This window comes from Phacochoerus africanus, chromosome 9 (genome assembly GCF_016906955.1).
Source record: "Phacochoerus africanus isolate WHEZ1 chromosome 9, ROS_Pafr_v1, whole genome shotgun sequence".
NCBI lineage: Eukaryota > Metazoa > Chordata > Mammalia > Artiodactyla > Suidae > Phacochoerus > Phacochoerus africanus.
Window position 1 is genome coordinate 32,157,534 of NC_062552.1, and position 24,795 is coordinate 32,182,328.

General features: G+C 49.3%; 1 protein-coding gene and 1 non-coding gene across 5 annotated transcripts in view; one reads left to right on the top strand and one right to left on the bottom strand.

Moving 5' to 3' along the window:
* Positions 1 to 24,795, top strand: part of ANKS1A (ankyrin repeat and sterile alpha motif domain containing 1A) — a 181,234-nt gene that overhangs the window by 121,236 nt on the left and 35,203 nt on the right. The window lies entirely within an intron of this gene.
* On the bottom strand, positions 12,879 to 12,950 carry TRNAE-UUC (transfer RNA glutamic acid (anticodon UUC)). Its single transcript has one exon. It is a non-coding gene; the product is annotated as a tRNA-Glu (tRNA).

Genomic DNA, 24,795 nt, shown 5'->3' on the forward strand with positions numbered 1-24,795 from the left:
TTTCTATGCAAGATGGCTAAACTTTCTACACCAGCTCTGCCTTAAGCCCTGTTCTTTGCCATGTAAACAGGCAGGCTGTGTAGTCATTTTTGCTGAGCAACACCCCCCCTCCCCAAAGAATGTGACACTCTGGAGCAGATTGGAGCCTGGAGTGTCTGTTGACATTGCTTCTGGGTATATACAGGATTTCTCCTAGAACCTCTAAATTTAAGTGAGAGTCTAGTTAATACTGAGGATGTTTTGGCTTTGCTTTGCTTTTTGTTTTTGTTTTTTGTTTTTTTGTCTTTCTGCCATTTCTTGGGCCGCTCCTGCAGCATATGGAGGTTCCCAGGCTAGGGGTCGAATTGGAGCTGCAGCCACCAGCCTTCGTCAGAGCCACAGCAACGCCAGATCGTTAACCCACTGAGCAAGGCCAGGAACCGAACCCGCAACCTCATGGTTCCTAGTCGGATTCGTTAACCACTGTGCCACAACGGGAACTCCTGCTTTGCTTTTCATGTTTCTTTTATAGACAGTCCTGCATGAACAATTTTGGCCTTTGCAGCTGGTAAATCCAAGTGATTTTTTTAGCCTCAATTAAAAAATATACATATCTACAGGCATTTCCATGGCCTGGGTGCTAAGGGAAGGAACAGCACAGTGTGGTGAATAAGCTGGCCCTGCAGTTGGCTAGTGAGGAAGATTGTGTGTTCAGCCCCACCCTGATCCCCTGCCCTCTCTCCTGGTCTCTTTTGTTGTTGTTGTTTTGCTTTTTAGGGACGCACCTGAGGCATATGGAGGTTCCCAGGCTAGGGGTCTAATTGGAACTGTAGCCACCGGTCTACGCCACAGCCACAGCCACGCCAGATCAGAGCCACATCTGTGACCTACACCACAGTTCACGGCAACGCCGGATCCCCAACCCAGTGAGTGAGGCCAGGGATCAAACCCACAACCTCACAGTTCCTAGTCAATTCATTTCCACTGCGCCATGACAGGAACTCCTCTCCTGGTCTTTTTAAACATCAGCCTCTTGCTGGACAGCTTGCTGGGCAGGGCCAGGTGTCCGGGACCTGGCCTGGAAGGGGCCCTCCCAGCTGCCACCCCTTCACTTTAACATCGCAGGCATCTGAGACCCTGATTTTCGTGTTTTCTTTCCTTATTTTCATGCTTTTCTGTGCTTCTCATTGCTGCTTTTCCTGTCTTTTTACTTATCATGCTTTTTTATTTTCATCTCTTTTATGTCCTCTCTGCTCTTTCTCCCCGTTTCATCCACGCTCTTTCTTTTTACCTTCGTCCTCCTTTTCTCATGTCTATTTCCTCTTCATTCCTATTTTTACTGGTGGCATCGAGACTTTTCTTTCTCTTTTTCTGGCCGAGCCCTTGGCGTGTGGAAGCTTCTGAGCCCTGGATAGAACTTGCACCACTGCAGTGACGATGCCAGTTCCTTAACCCACTGAGGCACTAGGAGAAGCTTGTTTGTTTGTGGTTTTTTTTGGTTTTTTGTTTGTTTGTTTTTTGTGTGTGTTTTTTTTTTGTTTTTTTTTGTTTTTTTTTTTTGTTTTTTTTGCTTTTTAGGGCTGTACTCGTGACATGTGGAGGTTCCCAGGCTATGGGTCTAATCAGAGCTGTAGCTGCCGGCCTACGCCAGAGCCACAGCAACACGGGATCCAAGCCGGGTCTGCGATCTACACCACAGCTCACGGCAATGCTGGATCCTTAACCCACTGAGCAAGGCCAGGGATTGAACCTGCAACCTCATGGTTCCTAGTCAGATTCATTTCTGCTGTGCCACAATGGGAACTCCAGGAGAGGCCTTTCATTCTTAGCCTTCTCCACCAGGATTTTTCTGTTCTTTTTACTGTTTTTGCTGGGGTGTACCCACTGGTATATTCTACAGAACATTTTACTGCTTGTGGTGTTAGCCCCCCACCACATGCCACCACCCATAGTATCTGTCACTGGTCCTTTCACAGACTACCTGGTCCTTTCTAGCTGTGCCATCAGGCACCATGTAGGGCCTTTGTGCTCTGTGTAAAATGCCTAGCAAGATGAGAATTTCCTTTTTTCCTCTTTTTTGTGTCATTACACTTTGCTTTTTTATTCCAGTGCATATAAATGCTGAGAATCAAAGAAGGAAACACTTGCTGGGACATCCTTTATATACTTTGGTTCAGGTTTTGTATCTCTTCTTTTTTTTTTTTTTTTTCTAGTAAGGGCATCAGTAGGATACAGACTGAGTGATTTTATATAATTTAGGAAATAGTTGTTAATCTTATGTTAGTTTAAATACTTATATTTGAGAAGCAAGTAGAGGTATTGTCACATAATTGGGAATAATATAAAACTGAGGTATATTTTTATTTTCAGTATTCATTCATTCAACTAATTTGTTGAGTACCTGCTATGTTCCAGGCACTGTTCTAAGCACTGGGGTTGAGCAGTGAACAAAACAGACAAAATCCCCTGCCTCATGGAACTTTCTAGAAGGCTAGCGAGGAAAGAGACCCAAAAGAAGACAATAAGTCAGATGGGTAGTGTGCTAGTTGCTGGTAAGAGGGTTAATGAGAAAAATAAAGCTGAGAAGAGGGATAGGGCAGGGTGGGGCCTGGGGCCACAGTTGTGGGGGCAGCCTGGGGAGACCCCTCAGAGGAGAGAAAGGGGGCCAGGCAGGTACTGGCAGAGCTTGAGAGAGCGCCTGAGCGTCCTCTGTTTGTACGCAGTTACTTCTCCTGTGAGAGAAATTTAAAATTCCCGTCTCTGCCTGTAGACAGAGATGGGTATTCATGTAGACAAATGTGTGTATGACTGAATCACTTTGTTGTTCACATGACACCAACACGACATTGCGCCAATAAAAAAATTCCATTCTACACTTGCTTTGTCTTACAAATATACCTTCTCACCTGACTTTAAACTTCCTTTCTCTTTCGCCACTATTGCCACCTGCTTTTCTCATCTCATTTTTCCCCTTGATTTTTTCTGTTAAGCTGTGTCAGATGACTTTTTATACGTACCTGCCTATGTATGTACACACCTACATACTTGTGTACATGTATACACATGCCTCTATACATACACACATTTTTTTTAGCTATTGAACTAGAATGAAATCTGAATTTCTAAGAATTTCTCAAAGTTGATCATTGTCCTTATTATCATCCTGGTGGGGTCTGCAGGGGGGTTGGGTTCTAGGCCATTGTCTTAAGAAATACATTTCCGTGGGTGCCTCACAGGCTCAAAGCAAAAATAAAATCTAAAAACCAGGATTATAAGGCAAAAGGAAGGGAATTCAAAGTTATTTAGACCAGAAAATGCCCTGGAAGCTGAAAACAGATCTTGTGAGAGGAGGACAGCTGCAGGGTGTTCAAGGAGTCAGGACACTTGAGCGTGGGTTTGGAACTCAGAGGGGAGCTTGCTGATGCCCTGAAAGGCATCTTAAGGTGGGTGGCCTGATCAACCTTCAGTGCTGCTTCTTAGGAGCCAAGACCACAGGTCCCCTCCAGTTAATGACATTCAGTTAGTGTGTGAAATGCTGCTGGCCTCAGACATTCTCTGACCCTGAATGGACTTTGGGTGGCAGGTATGTTACTTACATCTGGCGTGTCTGCCTAGGGGTCAGCCGTGCCCAGGAGTGTGGTTGCCTGGCTAGTATGTGGGTAGTGCATGCAGGCCTCAGTCTGGTTCAGGTTGAGATGCCAAGTGTTTTGATGCCTCTGATCTTCTCCTTCCTGGTAAAGCTGCCCAGCCAACCTGCTGCCGCTGCTTTAGCCCTCACCACCTCTGGCTCCCATGGACTCCCATGGGGTGCAGCAAAGCAGGCTGGCTTCATTACGTTCTCACAAGGCAACTATGTTTCTGTGTTTTTTCCTCCTTGAAATGAATAAGCCCCAGAGAAGTTTATTTTGTTCAGAGATGTGCTGTGTGGCCAGAGTGGCAGCTGAGTAATTACCTGGCCAGCTAGCGAGGGACAGGCTTTTTCGTATGTGAGACCCTTGGAAAGCAATTGACTTGGACTTTGCTTGGGCTTCCTTTGGAGTCTGTGACCCTCAACCACGCAGAGCTCTTTTTTGGATGCCAGTGTTGTGCTAGAACCCTCAAAGATGTGAGTGGTGGCCTAGCTGTTAAGGATCCAGCATTGTCACTGCTGTGATACGAGTTCAGTCCCTGGCCCAGGAATTTCTGTGTGCCATGGGTGCAGCCAGGAAAAAAAAAAAAAAAAAGTGTCATCTCCTATCTCTCAGCTCTGTGTTTTCACAGACACTGCCCTCATTGCCCGGGGTTCCTTTACTTTCCCTTGTCCTGCTTTCTTTGCAGAGATGCTTCTTTCTGATGCTCCCAGCTGAGTAGCCAGTGGGTAAGAGGAAAGCCTGTGGCCTGAAGACCCCTGCCACAGCGCTGAGCTCTCTCTTCCAGACGTCCTGCTCCGTCTTGCTCGCAGGGCTAATGGCCCAGGCTCCGGCGCCACAGGGCCAACCTGTCCATTACTCACAGCGGCCTGTTTATCTATGTGGACAGGTGGAAAACTGCCTAAGCTCACTAGGGGCCTCCAAATGACAATTTGTCTGGCAGTCTGTTCTTGCCTGCCCTGATTTAAACAGTCAGGAAGCTGTTGTAAACTCAGCTGAAATGGCGTGGTTTGTGTAAATGTTCTGGAGCTAGTGATTTTCAGCTGAACCTCCCCATCCTCCTGTGAGTGCCTTGTTCCTGGGATGCAGCGGGGCGTATGCTGTCCTGCATTTTGCCGTTGGGCACATAGCTTCCCTCACTGACTGCAGAAGGTGGACGAGCCTGGGAGGTTTATCATCAGGGGCAGGCCAAGCCCTCTGTGCTGGCTTGTGGACAGGAGAGAATGCCAGGGAACTCGGAGTGTTGTGGTAGAGGGGGTGGGGGTTGGGGGCAAACCCGAGGCCTTGAGCTGTCTCTGTGCCTTTGGAGGGGATGTTTGTCTCAACCTCCATAGCCAACTGTGGGTAGGAGTCTAAGCAAAGCCAACTCTGGAAACGAAATTCTTATATCCTGGGAATTTTTTCTTCTTTGAGTTATAATACGTGCATGTGGCTGATATTTAAAAGATACTGAAGGAGGCAGCATCTGCTGCAGCTCTTCAGGTTAAGAACCTGATTGGTATTCATGAGGACGCTGGTTTGATCCCTGGCCTTGCTCAGTGGGTTAAAGATTTAGCATTGCTGTGAGCTGTGGTGTGGGTCGCAGATGTGGCTCAGATCCCAAGTTGCTGTGGCCTAGGCCGGCAGCTACAGCTCTGATTCCATGTGCCGCAGGTGCAGCCTAAAAAGAAAAGAAAAAAAAGGTACTGAAGGAGTTCCAGCTGTGGCGCAATGAGATAGGCAGCGTCTCCAGAGCACTGGGATGCAGGTTTGCACCTCGGCCCGACACAGTGGGTTAGGGATTTGGTGTCACTGCTGCATAGGTCCCAGCTGTGTCTCAGATCTGATCCCTGGCCCTGGGAACTCCATATGCTGTAGGGTAGCCAAAAAAGAAAAAGAGGAAAGAAAAAACATTGTCACAAACCAGATAAGTACACTTGAAGAAAAAGAATAAAGTGGCTTGAGAGGTAGGGAGGTGCCCGCCGCCGGCGGCGGTGAGGAGCGGGGCCAGTTCAGGGCCGGGACGGCAGCGGCCTGAGACAGCACAGGCGCAGAGGCCGTCTCTCCCCAGGCACGGATTTGCGCTTCAGGGCACTGTTGGTACTGGGTTTTGGTGCACCGCCTGCCTCCCTAACCAGATTAAAGACGTTTCAAGGATAGTCATCACAGTGCATTTTTACGAGCCCCACAGGCCTCCCAGCCCAAAAGGGAGGCTCAGAACCGCGTCAGTGATTCAGGACCTCGGAAGGATGCCGGAATGTCGAGGCCTTCAAGTGGCGCTGGCGCGGTCACACAGAGGGCTCAAGGTTTGGGTGGCTGAGGACCGAGCTTGGTTATCTTTCTTTTTCTTCCTGAGGGAGATGGAATAATTACGTCTGTCTCCAGTTCACCCATAAATCTTGAATTTTAGTTTCTTTTTCATTCTCTAGTAATAAGAATTGCCCTTTTATACCACAACTAAGAGATTCTAGAGAATATGCAGAATAATTTGCTTCCAGATGGGAGCATAGAAATTTATGGATTTCAGGACGGTTTATGACCAGTGTTTTATGGATTTCTCACTTAATTTGATAGATGAGCCCCCCCTTCATTTTTTTTAAGTCGAAAATGTTTTACTAAAACATTCTAATTTGGAGAGGGGGGTGTTGAGTTTTACATTTAAATGCCAAATAAGTTTTAAGCCAACTCTGCTTACTGCCTGCCACTTCCCCTCATGAGTAAAATAGTTAACATTTATAAGGAAAGTCAGAAATAAAAGCCCCCTTGCACAAATGTCACAGTGGGTATTATAGCTCTTTCCACTTTCAAGTATCATGTATTTAAGTCAAAAACAGAAATGGGTTTGGCCAGTTCTTGGCCCCCAGTCTTTCAGATTAGACTGCGGGGAGAAAAAGAACCAAACTGATCCCCTGTATTTCGGTTAACACATTCGCTCCCGCCCAGGTAGCGCCGTCTGCCCCTGGAGGTCTGCGGGACTTGCAGCAGCAGAGCGAATGTGTAATGAAACGAATCCTCAGCTGGGTCCATGTGCTTAAAACCATTTACAGGCTTTATAGGCACTTACCTGATAGAGCTGAAGAATTAGCATCTCTGACATATATGGTGCTGGCAGAATTGATTTGAATAAAAAGGAAAATTTCCAAAGTCCATTTTTTAAAAAATCAGAAATATTGCTGCTGATCCAAAGTTAAGGTCCTTGATGAATCTCCCTGTTGGGGTATTAACCCAGAGGTCTGGCTGTGCTCCAGTTCAGATAAAGCTGTTCCTCTGTGCTAAATTCCTCCTGAAGGTTCAATTAAATTCGGCTTTTTTTTTTTTTTTTTTCCATCCTGGGCAACCATTTGAGAATTGCCAGTGTCTATGGCCAGAGCTTAGTGATGGATGAGTTTGTTTTACTGCTGACAAAGATTTTGATGTAGAAATCTCCCAGACCTTTGAGTATGCCGAGCCCATGCAAAGATGTGGCTCTCGGTGCCATGGAAGGGGTTTTGCCTTCACTGACGGACCTGAGCAGGCTGGATGTCACAGCCTGTCCAGGCCCCGTTCCTGGGACGGAGCTCCACTAAGTGTTCTATTTGAAGTCACCAGTGGTGGTAACACCCGCAGTTCCTTTGGCCAGTCATTCCGCAAAGCAGACATTTACTAGGTCTCAACCCGGCCTGTGGGAAATGCTGCCTTTGGGAATATTGTATACCAAAGTTGGTGGCTGTGCCCTTCACTCGATTTCGTTTAGACAACGCTTCCTACTTGTATTAAACACATTTTCAAGTCTTTGTATTCTTAGCATGACTTGGGCCACTGTCATTGCATTAGGTGCCCAGTCTTCTAGTAATTGTGTCTATGTCATCTCAGTTTTGAGCTACCAAAGGAAATGCCACTTCATAAATCTGAGGCGAGTGTGGTTAGAGGCAATCACATCCTCAAAGGTGAGGGCTCCATGCGCGAAGAAGGGAAGTATGATTGACAGCTGTGAAATCACAGCAGGACTAAGTAGGCTAAGCACAGCCTGGCTCCTGAATGCTAGGGCCTAATGAGATAAACCCTGCTGCAGACACTCAGAGGTGGTGTAGTAGAAGCAATCGAGGAAGCAGCTCACTGTGCACGGGCGGTAGTAAGCCTAGGGGACCCATTACCCTGTGAGGAGGTGGAGTAGGTTGACTTAGGAACCATTTCGCCACGAGTACCAGGCGGAAAGGCGCTGGCTGGCCTCCCTGGAGCCCTGGTCTCAGGCGCAGTGCAGGTGGCTGTCCGGGCTGGTGGAGACCACCCACTTTATCAGCAGGTATTTATTAGGTGCCAGCTCTGTGTCAGGCCCTGTGCTAGGGCCTGAGGGCAGGGGATGGAGGTAGAGGACATAGTTCCTTCTCTTGAGGGGTGGGGTGGCTTCTGTGAAGGACACCCTCGGCTCCTAAATCCTGGATAGGGAGGATTGGAAGGAGGGGCTGGGGCCTGTCTTAAAAATGTGCTTCAGTGTTTTTACTTAAGTTTTATGTGTGCATTGATCAAAAATGCTTTCATTAGTATCTCACGTGAGACGAAAATGTTATTGTATATATATAAAAGAATTGCCTTTTTCCTTGGCCTGGCTTGGCAGAGGGTAAATGTGCCCCAGCTCCATGCTGCCCCTCCTTGGCCCTAGCATCACCGGACTCTTTCCACCTGTTTCACCTTAATGCCACATTGTCACGTGGGTCTGAGGGTAGATGTTTTAACTGAGTTTGTTCCCCCTCATGCCTTACCACATGCTGATTGGCTGTTGCCAACCTGGGTTGGCCAGGAATCAGCCTAACTGGTGTCCTCCGTTCCCCAGCTGACTTATTGGTGATTTTGAGCAAACTGTGGTCATCTCTGGGTGTCCATCTCGCTATCTGTAAGAGAGAGTAAAACAGCGTTTCCCTCAGGTTCCCCGTGGAATCTGGAAGGTCAGTGCGTTGCCTGGGACACGTCAGGAGGTTGGTTGAGAAGCCAGACCTCTCAGAAACATAGAGCCATGCCATCAGCGGCCGCCCTTCACAGGTGGCTGCCCCGCCTTTTCCACTTGCATCCTGCTTTGCATTCAGAGCAGGCAAGCTGTTAGCACGAGGCTCATTTAAAACCCCAGCTGAGGAGGTTATCATAGCATCCTTAATTCTAGCGAGCAGCTCCAGTTTTCCCTTCAGCAGTTGGAGTGATTAAACGTCATAATGTATCAGGGGAGAACCAGTTATGAGCATGGATCTTGTACTGGGTGCTTTTACATTTTGGGGTTGCTCTTGGGCATAGAACTGACCTACCTTGGCAGCACCTCTAATTGGGGCAATTCATTGACTCAAATTGGACTGACCAGGGCCAGGACTGCTGCCAGGGCTTCACCTGCCTTGTCACAGTCAGCCTGTTGGAACAACCAGGATCTTATCCACATTTCTCATCACACTGCCACAGCCAGGAAGAATATTTTTGCTTCGAGCCACAATAACTGCTTTGATTCATTGTAAAATGTCAGCGCTAGAAGTTTCCCTAAATATGCATTGTCTCCTTTACAGGTTAGTAAACCGAGGCCCGTGGGGGATGCGACCTACAGAGTCTCACGAGACTTTTGGCAGTGCCCAAACCTCTGTTGCCTAGTGATGTCTTTGGCTCCTGGTTGAACAAAGGAGCAAACCTCAATCTCCTGAGACTCATTTGATTAACAGAGTTAATTTTACGTTTTTTGGCTTAAACTGTCAGCATACCAAATCTGATTTTGGTTCAGCGACTGATCTAGAGTGCTAGAAAATGCCGCCTGTTTTCCTGACAGACTGTCAGCCTTTCCGGTTGCAAATGCCAACTAGAAAGTTCGACCTTGTAGTTGGTTCTTTCCCTCATTATGGCCCTTTAAAGCAGCGGTCTCAAAGTGTGATTGCAGAGGAGCATCCGCTTCGCCTGGGAACTTGCTAGAATGTGAATTCTCCTCTCCTCTGACACCCTCTTCCGGGAACCCAGCAACCAAGGCTATAGCCTGCTCCCCAGGTGATTGATTCCACTGGGTTGCCAAAATTTGACAGCCTCTGCTTTTTTTTTTTTTTTAAGGGCTGCAACTGCAGCATATGGCAGTTCCCAGGCTAGGGGTCTAATTGGAGCTATAGCTGCCAATCTACACCACAGCCACAGCAACACGGATCTGAGCCACATGTGTGACCTACATACACCACAGGTCATGGCAACACTGGATCCTTAACCCACTGAGTGAGGCCAGGGATCAAACCTACGTCCTCATAGATACTAGTCGGGTCCATTAACCACTGAGCCATGAAGGGAACTCCCTGACAGCTTCTCCTTTTAAGAGTAGGTCTCAGGTGTGTTTTCTCCAGTTGCAAGTGAACTATGCAATGGGGCACGTGGTTATAAGCACACGAGAACTAAGTGTGGGGATGCGTAACACTAGTAACCAAATTAATGCAAGTTTTATGACACATTTAATATATCTGCGATTATTATTGCGCTGGTAGTAATTAGGCAAATGAAAAGCAGTTCATAGAAATGGCTGTAGTGGACATCCCATTGTGGTGCAGTGGAAACGAATCCGACAAGGAACCACGAGGTTGCAGGTTTGATCCCTCACCTACCTGCCCTTACCCCAGCCCCAAACAGCACCCTGTCCTGCCCCACCTTTGTGCTCCAGTCTCTCCAGGCCTCCTTCCAGGTGGCTCTGGTGACACACTGAGTTTGCTAGCCAGGCCCATAAGGATGGAGGGAACCAGCATTTTGTGTTCTTACTCAGATAGTCTCAACCCAGTTTTGACTGATCCCCGATGAAAGGAGAAAACAGACCATGAAGAGTGTCTCAGTTGCCGCCTTTATTCTAATCATGTCCACCCTCCCTTTGTACTTCAGTTGTCCTTTTATAAAACAAAGAGCATAGTTGTCATGGCAAATTTTTTGTCTTTATTCATTTTTTTATTTTGAAATAATTACAGACTCACAGGGAGTTTGCCGAAGTAGTACAGAGTGGTCCATTATTTGGTCACTGAGTTTCTGCCAGTGGTGTAACGCGTTACGTAACTCCCGCACAGTATCGGAACCAAGAAGTGGCTGTTGGTATGATCCACAGACCCTGTTCTCAGTCCACCAGTTGTGAGTGTGTGTGGGGGTGATTCTGTGTGGTTTTATCGTATGTAGGTTCCTGCAACCATCACCACAATCCAGATGCAGAATTGTTCTCTCATCACAAAGATCTCCCTCATATTTGCATCGTGTTTTGTTTTTTGAGTTTTTTGTTTTTGTTTTTGGCCGCACCCGCAGCACACGGAAGTTCCTGGCTAGGGATTGAACCCGTTGCCGCGGCAGTGACCATGCCCGATCCTTAACCCCCTGAGCCACCAGGGCATTCCCCATCACACTGATTTTTTAAAGTCCTTGTTTGTCATGATGAAAAGGCATCCTTGTGACATTCCCATTATCCCAGTGAGGGGGAACCTATACATCTGCTGGTTTAGAGCCCACCACCCTGCGACCCCTGTTGAAGTGGGACAGCGCAGTGTTCTGCACAGAAACCGTTTTCCAAAAAGAGGCAAGTGCCCCAGGAGGTAGAGAACCAGGAGTGACAAGGCACATTTTTGCCTCAGGTCTTTTTCCGTCAGGGTTCAGCCCTCTGGAGGCTTGAGTGTCTTCCCCGAGGGCTGCTCCGTATTCTGCCATTTCCCCAACTGCAGGGGGCAGGGGGCAAGGGGCAAGGGGCAGCCCCTGTGTTGCGTCTGTCATTGCCTTGCTTACGTTACTCCACGCCTCGCTGCCTGTTTCCTTAACTGCAAAACGGCTTCATCTGGATACTCTCTCAGGGCCCTGCTGCCTGAGGCTGTGGCTTCCTGCCTCGGGCAGCCCTCGCCTTCCTGTCCTCCGTTTCCATCCATGCAGTGGTGAGAGCCCGAGGACCCAGTCTGCCGATCCCGGAACCAGCCGGGAGCAAAGTATAAAGAGAAAGAGGGGAGGTTAGAGGTTTCGTCTTTCACAGTTTTGACTGGAGCCGTCCTGTTTATTTTCAACCATGTAGGAGCATATTTGAGATTCTGATGCATGTGTATGCAAGCAGGCAGACACACACACACACATGCACACACACGCACACACGCACAGCCTGAGCTCAGAGATAACTTGAGAAAAACAAATCTCTTGTCGATCATGGTTGCCGTTGAGTACTGTGCTCCCTCGTCTGAACTTGTCTTCTCTCTCTCTCAGTCCATTTGTTTTTCAAGCATTTGATTCTGTAACAGGTGTAATCTTAAAAGACGAGGTTCTCTGGATCCGGGATTGTCATTGCTATGGCCTGGGTTCAATCCCTGGCTCGGGAGCTTGCACATGCCACAGCTGTGTCCAAAAAAACAAAGATGAGGTTAACAGTGGGGCGGAGGAGGCCGTCCTGGACCCTTGACCCTTTGTGGGCTCTTGAGAGCATCAGCAAGCCTCCCCATCACCCTGAGGAACCTCTCCCTCAGGGACTGGAGCTCCCGTTCGGGCTGCCTTCCTCCCACTGTACCCCCACCCCCGTCCTCTAACCCAGAACTGTGTGAGGAGGGGACACAGTTGAAACTGTCTCAGTTTTGCTGTATCTGAAATAAGCACACAGCCCCCTTTTAAATTGTTATTGCTTATCAAACAAAACTGGGAAACAGAAGCTGGCAGAAATAGCCAACAATAGAGTTTGTTATGAAGTTAGAAGAAATATTAAAAATAATTGTCCTGGGTCTTACTCAAACAGGAATAAGCTCGGAGTTTCCACTGTGGCTCAGCAGACATGAACCTGACTAGTATCCATGAGGTTGCAGGTTGGATCCCTGGCCTCAATCAGTGGGTTAAGGATCCGGCATAGCTGTGGCTGTGGTGTAGGCCAGCAGCTGCAGCTCTGATTCGACCCCTGGCCTGGGAACTTCCATATGCCACACCTGTAGCCCTAAAATTTAAAAAAAAAAAAAAAGAATAAACTCACTCTTTTCTTGGCTTTTTTTGGGGGGAGGGCACAGGTGCAGCATGTGGAGGCTCCCAGGCTAGGGGTTGATTCAAATCAAAGCTGCAGCTGCCGGCCTGCACCACAGCCACAACAATGCCAGATCCAAGCCACATCTGCAACAGCTTGCGGCAACACTGGATCCTTAACCTACTTAGTGAAGCCAAGGATTGAACCTGCATCTCATGGATACTAATTGGGTTCTTAACCTGCTGAGACACAATGGGAACTCCTGGCTTCTTTCTTTTTTTAAAAAAATAGACTCTGTAATTTTTTTGGGGGGAGGGGGGGATGATCATGGTGTGCAGCAGCAGCTTGACATGGGATCCCAGTTCCCAGACCAGGGATCAAACCTGGGCCACAGTGGTGAAAGCTCTGAGTCCTAACCACTAGACCACCAGGGAACTCCTTCCTTTGCTTCTCTGATTAACCTTTCCCTCTTAAAATTGTTTTGAGGCTGTAGCTCCCACTTATTTTCCGAGGCACACACCCATGGGCCCTGGAGAAGAGTTCTTGGCAGTGGTAAATGCGTGCCAAACAGTTGGAATGGTGGGCCGTGGTCACTCTGGAATATGGGTGCAGGCCAAGCCTGAGATGGTCCTTGCAGAGGGGGTGGCCCAGGGATCTCCTGGTGCCAAGGTCTGCGCGCTTTTCCGCCTCGCCTCTCCCTGTGTGCAGCTTTTCTTGGTATGCCTCCTGAGAAAGTTCATGTGCTCTGTAACTGCAGCTTGCCAGACGCCCTGCCAACAGACCCAAGAGTGCGGGTCCCCAGGGCTTTCCCAGGGAGGGCAGTCCTCGCTGAGACTGTTTTGAAAAGCCTGGGATCGTTCTGGCTCTGCAGTGTGCTTATGTACGTTAACGCGCTGCTAGCCCACAGCCATCTCTTGCTGCTGCCCATATAGGGAGCGAGTTTTCTCAGGAGTCCCCAGAGGCACGTGACCTCGCCCTGCCAGCCTCATGAGAAGCAAGGGCTTGTTGCTCTCCCTTTACCAGGGCCTTTCTGTGGCCTCCCACTTCCTCACCAGCCAAAGGGAGCCCCTGCCCCTGAGCTTTGGTCCCAGAACATTGGACAGCAAGTCATGCTCCTGTCCACCAGGCCAAGAGAGAGGGACAGGAACCTGTGTGGCTCAGGAGGACTGACATGAAGGTTCAACTGCAGAAAAGCAAGAGGGTGACATCGTTTGGTCCAGCAGGGAGGCGGGGCAGAGATGCAGGAAAGGCTGTGTTCTGTTTCCTGAACCTGGTGGTGAGCATGCAAATGGGTCACTTGTTATTGCTGTTGAAATTACACTATTAAAAAGTATACTCTTTGGAATTTAAGAAACATTTCATTTATTTTTTTTCTTTCTTTTTTTTAAAGAGGGAAAAAACACACTTCCTTGTGGTTGAGGCCAGCACCAGGCTATATACGAGAAGAGGATGTTTTCAGGAGCTTAGCAGTGACGAGTGAGGATGCAGTTGGCGGATTATAGGAGAGATGCCACACTTTCCCCCTCTCATTTCCTCTTCGGGAAAAATTTCTGATTGAAGAAAGATGCTGGTCCTGAACCTGTGCCTCCCTAAGAATTGCTTCAGGTGTAACCACTTTAAAAGCTCTCCCCCCTCACCCCGGTATTGACTAAGCTCAGTACCTGCTGGGAGCACCAGTGGGAAATACAGAAGCGAAGAGGTATGGCAGGCTTGTCAAAGGGCTTGGAACCAGCCTCAGAGCACATTTCCGTGAACACGTTTGCCTTATACAGAACAGCCAGGCTGCCTCTGCCATAGGGATCCTAAAACAGAACCCTCAGGAGTTCCCATTGTGGCTCAGTGGTTAGCGAATCCGACTAGGAACCATGAGGTTGCAGGTTCGATCCCAGGCCTTTCTCAGTGGGTTAAGGGGTTGCCTTGAGCTGTGGTGTAGGTTGCAGACGTGGCTCGGATCCTGCGTTGCTCTGGCTCTGGCTTAGGCCGGCGGCTACAGCTCTGATTCGACCCCTAGCCTGGGAACCTCCATATGCCGCAGGAGCAGCTCAAGAAATGGCAGAAAGACAAAAAAAACAAAAAATAAAAACCAGAACCCTCAGATGCAGTCAATCCACATAGGGCGCTGGCTGTGCTCCAGAGCTGATTGAACATGTGCTGGGTGCCCACTGTCTCCCTCATTTAATCCCCACACTATGCCTGATGCAAAGCAGGCACCATCAGCCCTGTTTGCAGACAAGGTGCAGGTAGGTTGGTGTGTTTCCCCAAGTTACAAACCAAAGATAAAGCCTTGTCCTTGTGCTGACTCTGGATACTTTTTAGATTAGACCCCACAGGGTGTGGAAGAGCATGGGTGACTTGAGCTGGACCTGGAAGGGGTTGGAGGATGAAGATGTGGAGGCTGCTGAGGAGGCAGAGACCTGCCCTGTCAGGCTCAGGCGTGGGGTCTGGGGAACAGCAGGAGGGTGGGTTGGTGGGAGCGGTGGGCTGGGCAATAGGCCCCACATCAGGCCTCCAGCCAGGGGTCAGGCATCTCAAGTTTGCCATTGTCCGCACCCTGAGCTCTGCTTTCCACCCAGAAAGTAATTATCCTGCCCATACCCCGCTCAGTGGAGCACTTCCGTGTCTTATCTCCCAGGTTAGATCTGGGACTGAAAGGATGCCATTGCTGTAATTTTTTGCACTGCCTGTTGGGATCGGGGTTGGGGCAGGGCAAAGACTAGTTCCTACCAGCAGGCTTTTTGTTTAGGATGCCCTTGGATGCCCTTGAGCTTCAGAACACGTAGACGTGGCGCACTCTAGTTGCTTTGGCTCCCTGCCGCCTGGTCTGCCAGGAAAGGTAAAGGGGACCAGGTGGAGCGGAAGGGTCTTAGTGAAAGTGACCTTCTGTCTCTGCTCCCAGCCGGAGAGCTGCGTGGGCGGAGGGCCGTTCCCGTTCACCGCCTGCTGTATGCGGTGAGGGGCAGCTGGAAGTTGGACTTGTGTGAGATAGCCTCTGAGTTAGTAGAATGAGTGCCCTTGACTTTGCTCTGTAACCTGGGAGATCACACAGCCCAGGCCGGCTGGCCCTGGACCGTAGCAGTGGTGATCAGTGCAGGCATAGTGCTTTGTTCAGACAGGAACCGCAGTGAGGAAGAAGGAAGGGCTGGGGGGTCACCTGGGATTGTTCCCCAGCCTGCAGTGGAGAGGCTTTTTCAGAGAAAGTGGCCAGAGGGGGTTCTGTGCTGGGGGAGTTTAGACTTACTTGATAAGGACAGCGGTTGGAGGATTCTCACGTGCACAGCCGCTGCAGATACCAGAGGCTGGAGCTCTTCGGACACTGCTGCCAGCCCCCCAGAAGGCTTTCTTCACAGCCAGTTGTGATGGGGGTTATTTGGTTAATCACAAAACTCTGTTAAAGGAGGAAGTCATTTTTTAAAAAGAATACGAACATTTAAATTGAACCCCAAGTGCATAGATGTGCAAGCTACTCTTTGTGGAGCTGAGGCATTTTCTTTCCGAGTCAACCTACTAATTTGGAGTTCTCTGTCCTCTGAATCACATCTGTAATACATCGTTGATTTGGTTTGTTTGTTGGGGGGCGGTGTTTTTGGCCTCAGTGTGCAGTGGCTTGATGTGGGATCTCAGTTCCCAGGCCAGGAGATTGAGCCGAGGCCACAGTGGTGGAAAGCACCAAATCCTAACCCCTTGACTCCCAGGGTAACTCCCAGTAATACATGGTTGACGTAAACTTGTAGCTTTAGTTTCTTAAATGTAAAGCAAGAATTCAGTCCACTTGTGAAGCAGTCTGAGTACAGAAGACTTTTGGGATTTTTTGCAAGTTTATTTCTCCCACAGCGCTTAATTCTAGAGCCCATTTTAAAAAACGATCCCGTTGTTGAGTTTCTTTGAAGCAGCTGCTTGGTTGTCATAGCAACAGCTTTTAGCACTTGTTTCATTTGTGTAGTGCTTAATTTCTTATTTTTATCAACAAATATAACCATCTTAGGGAGTTCCTGTGGTGGCTCAGTGGTTAACAAATCCAACTAGGAACTGTGAGGTCGAGGGTTCGATCCCTGGCCTTGCTCAGTGGGTTAAGGATCTGGCGTTGCCGGGAGCTGTGGTGTAGGTCTCAGACATGGCTCAGATCTGGCGTGGCTGTGGCGTAGGCCCGAGGCTACAGCTCTAATTAGACCCCTAGCCTGGGAACGTCCATATGCCACAGGAGCGGCCCTAGAAAAGGCAAAAAAAAAAAACCCAACCAAACAAAAAAAACAACAAATACAACCATCTTAAACAGCTTTGGAAGGGATGCCACCTGACTCTTGGTAAGTAGACCCTTGAGTGGGTGGAAGCAGGAGACCCACAGGTGTGCATGAGCGAGTCCTTTGCTGTGGGCACGGGCGTGTGTTGGTTTAGCTTACAGAGGGTAGAGATAACTCACGATTACCTAAGCAGTCAGTCAGTTAAGTAGAAGCCCTTAACAGCCGTGCAGGGTAGGCGCTTATCCCCGCCGACTCTGCTTCCTCTACCTGCCTCCCCGCCTTCTCTGTGGCGTGGGAGGTGGCGTTGTACCGCGCCTCTAGCCCTCACCTCTCCCCTGTCCTCCCTTTGGCATCAGCCTCCACCTTCTTGCCCCGAAGCTGCCTCATAGCAGCGTCACCTCCCTCACATGAAACGTTTTGTCCTGAATGGAGGAGCAGCCTCCAGCCAAGTGTCCAGGAAGCCAGCTATTGTTCACACAGCATGTTCCAAACATTCTCTGCCGGAAGGAAGCCCTCTCCCTCTCCTCTGTCCTTTTTTTTTTTTAAAAAAGACAAAACACAAAAAGGAACCTGGGTTTTGATTAACTTGTTTTTTAGGTAGACTTCTGTTTACTTTGGAACCAGATGAATGTGAATCATGAGTAAGACTGTGGACTCTTGGCTGGCATCTCTGGTTTTACAAAGACTGCAGATGTTTCTCAATGTCAGGAAGGCATACATCGGGTCAAGCAGGTTACAGAGTGAAAACTAAATGACTTTTAGGCTCAACCCTGTTTTTGTCCAAGGATTTAATTTAAGAAGGCGCTTGAGTTCCCTGGTGGCTCAGCAGGTTAAGGATCCAGTGTTGTTACTGCAGTGGTGTAGGTTCGATCCCTGCCTCAGAACTTCCACAGCCAAAAAAAAAGAAAGAAGGCACCTGAGTACCTCTGGCCCTGGGACATGGCAGGGACCAAGATCTCCCTGGGACAGGGGCACATCTCACGTCTGTGCTTACAGCAGCAAGAACCTCATCCACTGCCAGGGTGATGTCATCTAGGGAAGCCTGTGTGGTTCGGGCAGTGCAGCGCTTGCTCTCACTCCTGTCCTCATAAATCATCTCATCAGAGCTCTGTCTGCGACCAGACATTGCGCCCAGACGCTCTCAGCCCTGCCTGCCTCGGGTCTTCCCAGCAGCCCCGGCTTGATGCTGCCACTTTGCCTTTGAAGAAATAAGGCTGAGAGAAGAGAGGTCTAATCATTTACCTGTGACAGTGATCACCTGACTGAAGAGGTTTTTCACACTTTCTAGAAAAGGAAATTGAAAGAGATATTAAATGATTTGTCCAAGGTGAAGTTCCCATTGTGGCTCATTATGTTAAAAACCTAGCATAATGTCCATGGGGGCTGGGGTTCAGTCCCTGGCCTGGTTCCGTGGGTTAAGGATCCGGCATTGCCGTGAGCTGTGGCGTAGGTCACAGATGTGGCTCCGATCTGGCGTTGCTGTGCCTGTGGTGTAGGCAGCAGCTGTAGCTCCTATTTGACCCCTAGCCTGGAAACTTCCATATGCTGCAGGTGTGGCTGTATAAAGAAGAAAGGAAGGAAGGAGAAAGAAAGGAAGGAAGAAAGAAAGAAAAGGAAGGAAGAAAATGACTTGTCCAGCTAATGAAGTGAATTTTGGACTCAAGTTTCTTATCCCGAAGTCCTTGTTCTTTCCGTCACTGTACCTGCCTTCCCACTGTTCTCAGTACCACATATTTGAAATTGTACTGTGAGCTTTACTGAGTAGAAGTTGGGCCCTAAATAAGCTGGATCCCATGAAGGATAATCAGGCAGTGGTCACATATTTCTAGTCTTGCGAGCATATTAAGTTAAATTTTATCTGAGGTTTGGTTTCCTCTTGTTTATTTTGGTTTTTTTTATTTTAATTTTTGCTTTTTAGGGCCACATCTGTGGCATATGGAAGTTCCCAGGCTAGGGGTCAAATCGGAGCTGCCAGCCTGCACCACAACCACAGCAATGCAGCATCCGAGCCACATCTACAACCTATACCACAGCTCATGGCAACACCAGATCCCCAACCCACTGAGCCAGGCCAGAGATTGAACCTGAATCCTCATGGATTCAGTCAGATTCGTTTCTGCTGCACCACAATGGGAACTCCCTGGCTTCCTCTTCTTTAAAGTGGGAAAAAGGAAAAAAAAAAAAAAGTTCCTGGTGGCTCATCAGGTTAAGGATCTGGCACTGTCAGTGCTGTGGCTCAGGTTCGATCCCTGGCCTGGGAACTTCTGCATGCTGCAGGTGCAGCCAATAAATAAATAAATAAAGTGGGAAGACCCCCAGCTGGTTGTGAGGATAAACTGAGTCTCTGGGAGGGCAGTCAGCTGGTGCTCAGTGCAGAGTAACCCCACTGAGAGGACCTGGCCCTAGCACCTAGCCCCCCTGGAAGGCTTGAGTGTTAGCAGTGTTGATCCAAAGTACAAGAAGGGCAGCAGAACTCTGAGGGTGGATTTGATCTCATTTTAACTGATTTCCGGCTACAGAGGACACAAAGGTGTTCTCCTAGCTAAGAATTCTGACATGCTGCTTACGACGCTAACGTAACTCACAGATGGAGGAGCAGTGTCTTTTGCATCTGATTAGTAGGAGCCCGTTTCCCAGGGCCTGTTATCCCTGGAAACACAGATGATTGACTGTAGAGACTGGGGTTAGCCTGGGTTCCAGAAAAGAGAAAAGCCTCCACACAGAGAGGAGGCGCTGAGCACCTTTAACCCTGAAAGCCGTGACGGGAATAATGAGTCCACGTCCCCACATTTCTGGCTTTGTTTCGCTTGCCCATTGGGCCTGTCTCTGCTTATTAGCATCTTGAGCAGAGATCAGTACCAATGAGGAAACTCAAACCTGTGTTGATCTTACAATTTATTATTCTCTGAAAGAGACTTCTGTCCCAGTATTTTATTCTGAAAAATGTCTAACATACAAAAAACCTGAAAGAGACTTGAATAGTGAGTGGATGCCTGTGCACCCACCACCTGGAGCCTGGATTCTCCACGTAGATTTTGCTGTACCTGCTTTACCTCATACCCACCCATCTCTCAGTCCCCTTCAATGCACGTTCCATTTTGATGCGTTTCAGAACAATTTACAGACATCAGTACATTTCATCCCTAAACATGTTACCATCTGCGTCGTTAATGGAAGTTCAGTATTCATGTAGAGTTATTTTGGGCGTGGGAGGGTATGAAATTTATACAAATGAAACATTAATCTTGAGCTTACCATTCCCTGAGTTTTAATAAATACATACATTTATGTGACCCAAGTTTCTCCCAAGATACAGCCATTCCCATTGATGACCTCAGCAAGCTCCCCCATGTCTCTTCCCAGTCAGCCGTCTCTCCCCATTCAGCAGCCACACTTCGGACATTTTCCCAATACTGTGGATTGGTTCCTCCTGTTCTCGAACTTTATATAAATGGAATCGGTGCAGTAAGAGCCTTATCCTTCGTGTAAGGCTCACCTGAAAGATTTTAACTAGTGCTTTAAATTCCCTCCCCCCCACTCTTTAGGGCCACAGGTGTGGCATAGGGAGGTTCCTAGGCTAGGGGTTGAGTCTGAGCTACAGCTGCCGGCCTACACCACAGCCGCAGCAACACAGGGATCTGAGCCTTGTCTGTGACCTACACCACAGCTTAGGGCAACGCCGGATCCTTAACCTGCTGAGAGGGGCCAGGGATCCAACCTGCATCCTCATGGATACTAGTCAGGTTCATTTCTGCTACACCACAATGGGAACTCCTAAGATGAATTTTGAGGACTCTGTCAGCTGCTTCTTTCCAACTTCTTCCTACTTCACAAATTCAGAGGAAGTTAGGAGTGGCAGACTGCAAGAGTCTGGTCATCTGAGGGGCCCTGGTGATGTATTTGTGTTCAGTATATATAATTTGGTGCTCCAGATCCTACAGTTGACTCCCCGGCTGCTATTAGTCAGGTGTTCCCCTGGAGAATCTGAGGAGCTGAGGGATATAGGACTCTTTTCTTTCATTGACTGCCCGGCAGAGGAAATCAGTTCTGAGTGGGCACTTAGGGTGTTTTCTTTAGGCTCCTCCCTCCCTCCTTTCCTTCCTTGCCATATTCTCAGCATGTGGAAGTTCCTGGGCTAGGGATTGAACCTGTACCACAGCAGTGATGATGCCAGTCCTTAACCCACTGAGCAACCAGGAAACTCCTCTTTGGGCTACTTTTTTTTTTTTCTAAGGCTGCTCCCGCAGCATATGGAGGTTCCCAGGCTAGGGGTCGAATCGGAGCTGTAGCCACTGGCCTACGCCAGAGCCACAGCAACGCGGGATCCGAGCCGCGTCTGTGACCTACACCACAGCTCACGACAACGCCAGATCCTTAACCCACTGAGCAAGGCCAGGGATTGAACCTGCAACCTCATGGTTCCTATTCAGATTCATTAACCACTGAGCCATGACGGGAACTCCTCTTTGGGCTACTTTAATTCACAGCCAGACTAACAGTGCAGGGCACTGTGATGAAATTCAGATTATGGAAGAAGAGGACCAAAAAGGAAGGTTAGGTTGGGAAGGTTAGGAAGCTGTTGGTAGTAAAAGGAAAACCAGAAGGGCCAGAGCCAGGTTAGCCAGTGCTGTAACTGCAGCCTGAGTGTGCGTCCTCCTCATTCCTCCGCTCCTCCCCCAGATCAGCCTGCTCCTGGATGGAGAGTAGACTGCGTAGATGGGACTGGAACCCAAATACATCATCCTCATTAATCTTTTAGATTTTTGTCCCACTTTTTTTTTTTTTCTATTTTTTGGGCCACTCCCACGGCATGTGGAGGTTCCCAGGCTAGGGGTCGAATCGGAGCTGTAGCCACCGGCCTATGCCAGAGCCACAGCAACACAGGATCCGAGCCGCGTCTGCAACCTACACCACAGCTCACGGCAACACCGGATCGTTAACCCACTGAGCAAGGGCAGGGACCGAACCCGAAACCTCATGGTTCCTAGTCGGATTCGTTAACCACTGCGCCACGACAGGAACTCCTGTCCCACTTATTAAAGCCAGTACCCGGAGCATAACGCAGAGTTGTGTGGCAGCAATAATAAAGTTAATGGGAATCTGGGTCTCCCAACTTCGTTTCCTCTTTCAGCAGTTTCTTGGGGCTTTTAGTTAAGGAGCGTTCGCATGGTATCGCTGTTCTAGTACCAGGAGGCCACTTGGCAAGACCTGTGTGCTTGTAGGACTCCCCTTTCTGCCAAGTGGCAGGTCTGGGGCCTGAGCAGCAGGTCCGGGAAAGGTCGTCATGGGGTGTGCACTGCTTTGGGGAGTGAGGCTGGTGTCCGCCACCCGAAAGGTGTGGGGATGATACCAGTGGAGAGGAGAGGGGAGCTAGAGACTTAGACTGACTGGGCTGGGGAAGCAGGTGTCGGGCGGGGTCTGCCTGTCCAGCCTGAGCCAAGCACACCGCAGGCTTTCATTTGCGACTGTGTCAGACAGAAAGTGACTTTCAAAAAAACAGCTCTGTGGTCTCTCAGTCTCGTAGGAGAAGAGGGAATGAGAAGGAAGGCGTTGGTGACTTATTGGGGATTCGATGGGGGTACAATAAGTGTGGTAACAATCTGGGTCACCCCGCAGCCATGACACAGATTGAGCGGAGACTGACGGTCTGCTCTCTGGAAAAGAAGCTACTCAATTTTTTTATAAGGATGGTTATTTTATTTATTTTTTGCTTTTTGGGGCCACACCCGTGGCATATGGAGGTTTCCAGGCTAGGGGTCTAATAGGAGCTGTAGCCCCTGGCCTACACCACAGCCACAGCAACACAGGAACCAAGCCGCTTCTGTAACCTACACCACAGCTTATGGCAATGCCGGATCCTTAACCCACTGAGCGAGGCCAGGGATCGAACCTGCATCCTCATGGATCCTAGTCGGGTTTATTAACCACTGAGCTTTGAAGGGACCTCCGAGAAGTTACTCATTTTTAGTGGCGCTGCCACGACTGCCTTGGAAGGGACAGCCCTGAGCCCACTGGCATTTGTTTATTCATTCCCTGCTGTCTTCTCCCCTCCCCACCCTGTCCTGCCTCCCTCTCCTAAAAGCAGTTGACAAGGTTAGAAAATCAGGACAAATAATTTACTCCGATCCATCTTTGTCTTTCCCGAGGACTTGTGCAGTTCAGCCTGGGCGAGAGGGGGGAATCACTCAGCCCCAGTCAGTGACCCCTCTTCAAATGTGGAGAATCAGAGCCCACTCTAGGCGGAGGAGAGGCTGCCTGCTGCTAGGGCAGAAGACAGAGGTGCTGAGGAATTCCTATGTGGTTTCTGGGCCCTGGAGCACGGCTGTCAGCAGGAGCCGACTCCAATGTCAGCGGTCGCCTGATGACATAGGCTTGGGGGCTCAGCCCTGTGCCCCCAGGAATGGGGAGCACTGTCCAAGCCTGGGCTCCTGGCCCCTCATAGCAGGAAGCTCCAGTTCTCTAGAGAGTGGGCTCAGCACCCAGGTGACCACTGTGCCATCAGCAATAGAGCTTCAGGGTCCTCATTTGAAAAATGGGATAATACATGTGCTTGGCAGTGAGTTGAGGCTCTACAGGGTTGTGGAGAGAAAGGGCCAGCTGGTAGTTGTGGGTGTGGGGTTGCTATGCCGGGAGCCCAGAGAGTGGAAAGATAAAAACGAGGGAGAGAGAACCCAAACTGGGGTGCGGAAGTGTGGGCTGCTTCTCTCCTCTTACTGTATCAGTGAGGTGACTAGCCTGGCTTGGGCACTTAACAAATGGCAACTTGTTTGTCACCGGGCCCTTCCACGTGCCAACTCTGTGCAAGGCACCATGTGACATCTAAAAGAAATAGTAGGAGGAGTTCCTGCTGTGCAGGCGAAGGATCCCATGTTGTCTGTGCAGCAGCACGGGTTCGATCCCTGGCCCAGCCCAGTGAGTTAAGGAGCTGGCATTGCCACAGCTGTGGTATAAGTGGCAGCTGCAATTCAGATCAGTGCCTGGCCTGGGAACTTCATATGCCAGGGGTGCACAGAAAGATAAATAATGAATGAAGGAAGGAGTAAAACAGTATAAAACAGGGTCCTTACCTTTATTGGTTCTGTAGTGCTCCTGAGACAGCTAATCGGGAAGTGACAGTGTGTTTCTGGGCCAATAAGTATTGAGTGTTGGGGACGGAGAGGGAGCAGGGACACGGTGACTCCAGCCTTGGTGGTATAGGCCCAAGGTGCGCTGGAGACCCAGCAAAACCCGGGGAAGTGTTTTCTTCCCCCAGAAGCTGTCTTCTCCCTCCTGCCCTTCCTCCCAGTGTCCGTTGAGAGACTAGTGTAATCTGAGCTGCTCCTGGCCGCCAGGGATGGGGACAGGAGTGGAGCGTCACTTCCGCTTGCCACAGCCAGGACCCCATGATCTGAAAAAGCAGGTGTGAGGGCGCCTCAGAGCAGTATCTCTAATGTTTGCTTTTGGGTTTTGTTTCAACCATGAGGGGCACATTTTATACAACCCTGGAGGGAAAAAAATCTGAATGGAATAATTCTGATTATTCACTGCAAATGGAATATTTCCAAGCATTTTTTGAATAATGGTGATAACTTTCAGACCTTATTTTACCAAACACAGATACAAGCTCTCTGCAGAGTTCCTGTGCAGTGCAGTATTAAAGCATGGCCATCCCCCGTCTCTCTCCAAAACTGTCACGGATCCTAAACAATAGACAAAGAAGAGAGTGTGGAACTGTTCCCTTCCCCCCTGCCTCGTCCCCTGATGTCCCCTGAGATGCACAGTGTTTCTGGGAACGCAGCCTGATCCGGTGGTTTTTTAACTCAGGCCAAGTGCACAGATCAGAATGATGTCTGCTCTGTGACCCCTCCTTTGTCTAGACTGAAACGACCGTATTTCCCCTTTGCTGGTTCTGGGCCTGGGGCAGGGTGGCAGGGAGAGGAGATGGGGTCACCCTCCACTCCCCCACCCCCCACTCCCCCTCCAGTGTCCACAGCCCAGGCCCTGCCAGTCTCTGCCCTCTTCACCTCCACGTCCCTGCTAGCCCGGCGCTTGCGCCAAGACC